Genomic DNA, 2,787 nt, shown 5'->3' with positions numbered 1-2,787 from the left:
AATTTATACAGCTTTATTTAAAATTAAAGAATTCTGTGGCTTTAAGATGTTTAAAGAATATCGATTTGCACTATGCCTAGAACGAAAATTTGTTTAAGGTTTAAAGTTATTTTTCAATATATTTTGTTACCATTTTAGTCTATATTCTTTATTTCAATAAGAATATATTTAATGGCAGAAATTTTTTACTAAAACATATCTGTAGTTCAAATTTGATATCGATAATGAGGGACATTATATTTAAAACTGTGCACTAATTTTTTTGTGGTGGATATGTACATTTGTACATCTTATTTAAAGTATTTTTACAATGTAATGCATTGACATTTATATATCTTACATTTCATTTTACTTTTTGTTTTGTAAATTATTTATTATCAGTTGTTTTCTTATAAGAGTAACCTACATGTCGTTTTACATTTTACATTATTTTTTTAGTAATTATTTTTGTTTATAAAGTAAATTTATACTGTTTTGTATTGTCAATATTAGTGTATTCAATATGAACTTATACTTTGTTATCGATATGAATTTATTATGACTTATTTCATTAATAATAAGAATGTGTGACTGTTTCATTAACTAAATATAAGTATATACAGCATGACTCAGGAGGATAGGGCAATACTTTGACAACTCATTCTAGAGGTTAAAAATAAGAAAAAAGTTCATATAAACATAGGTCTGAAAACCTTCGTTAGCGAGTTATACAGGGTGAAAGATTTCGCTGAGTTTCAGTTCCTCCGGATAAATTAAGGCTTTATGAAATTCTGGGAAGGTCAATTTAGGGACAAAATAAATTGTTTCTTATGCTTTTTGAGCTGGGAAATAAAAAAACATAGGTCCCAGAACTGTATCTCTCTTAGTTTCTAAGATATCCCATGTAACATGCCAAAAATAGGGTCAAAAAACACATTTTATGTTTGACGTAAACGTTTTTAAATTGGCGATAAATCATACATTTTTTAAACATAAATTGTAGAGAATTTAATTATAAATCACACTCTTGTGTTTAAAAAACGATGTGTAATCTTACCCTTTCAGTTTAACATTTTTATTGTCCCAACCACGGGGGTTTGAGGTGTGGTGGCATGATATAAAAAATGTCATATTTCTATGTTTAATGGTCAAATAGTTATTACTGTGTGTGTGTTTATACAATGTCTATACTACTTATTATTTTATGTAATTATTGTAATCTTACTTTATTTTTTTGTTTATGGACAGTGTTAAAGATAATTTCTTTCAGCCTTTTTTTCATGCTTTGACTAATTTTCTTTCTCTTTTCTCCAGTTCATTTATTTCCACAACCATCTTTTTTTCTATTTCTCAACTCATAATTGAAAATTAATTTTCTAAATACATCGTGACGTCAAGGAATCTTTTCCTAAGGAAAAGTGAGGAATTTTTAGAAGAAATCAACAAGAATTGCAAAAAAATTCAAAGAAGCATTTTTGTTACCAAATAAAGATGTTTAATTTTCAAATACACATTGTAAATTATTTATTTTGTAATCTAATATACAATGCTCCACAGAAAACAGGAAGATGTTAAAGTAGTGGTGACTCATTGCTCAGCAAATTGTAACTACATGCTTTAAGCAGCCTTTAACATGTCCTTTTCTTATTTACATTTTCCAATTATTTTTACGTATTAAAAGAGGACTGTTATTGGAATTTATCTCAAAACACCACAATTTTTTTTTGTTTAATTTTACGTAATTAATTGCTTTTAAATGGCATCTAAAAAGACTGTTTACTGGTGAGTGGTTAGATTAATCCCAGAATTCAGTCAATTGAGAACAGGTAGAGATGTTTTCTGTGACTTACACAGTTTACTGTTTTCGTAATTAAGGTAGTTTTCACTGAAAATTTAATCTGACAGCAATACTTCAACTTAATAGACGAATACTTTGATCGGCAGTTGTGAGAACAGTGGTTGTGATAAATATGTGTGTTATTTGCCCAGATATTTTGGTCAGTGTTATAGCATTTCAGCAACAAGTGATACATTTGATTCCTTGACTTCATTTATAGAAAATGTCAACACAGTTACTTCTTGTTATTGCAAGATGATGTTTCTAAGGCGGAGATTGTGGGTTGTCAATGTTGTAAAAAATAAGTTATACTTAAGTTTATATGAAGATATTGGTGCGACTTTTTAAATTTTTTCTTGATAGTTGTATAGCATCAAAATTCATGGTCTTGAACCAAACTTTGATGGCATCAGCAAATAGCTGAACTTTTTTTCTTCACTCATTTGACTGGTTTGATGCAGCACTCTGAAATTCTCTATAGAGTGCCAGTCATTTCATTTCGGTATACCCCATACATCCTATATCCCTAACAATCTTTTACATATTCCAAACGTTGCCTGCCGCACAATTTTTTCCTTCTATCTGTCCCTACAATATTAAAGCGACTATTCCAGGATTCCTTAATATGTGGCCTATAAGTCTGTCTCTTCTTATAACTATATTTTTCCAAATGCTAATCTCTATCAATTTGATGCAACAACTCTTCATTTGCCAATTTATCCACCCGTCTGATTTTTAACATTCTCCTATAGCACCGCATTTCAAAATCTTCTAATCTTTTCTTCTCAGGCACTCCGGTTGTCCAAGTTTCACTTCCTTATAAAGCTACGCTCCAAACATAAACTTTCAAAAATGTTTTCGTGACGTTTAAATTAATTTTCGATGTAAAGAAATTATATTTCTGACTGAAGGGTTGTTTCACCTCTGCTATTTAGCATTTTATTTCGCTCCTGCTACGTCCATCTTTAATA

This window comes from Lycorma delicatula, chromosome 9 (assembly GCF_047948215.1).
Source record: "Lycorma delicatula isolate Av1 chromosome 9, ASM4794821v1, whole genome shotgun sequence".
NCBI lineage: Eukaryota > Metazoa > Arthropoda > Insecta > Hemiptera > Fulgoridae > Lycorma > Lycorma delicatula.
This window is presented reverse-complemented; position numbering follows the sequence as displayed.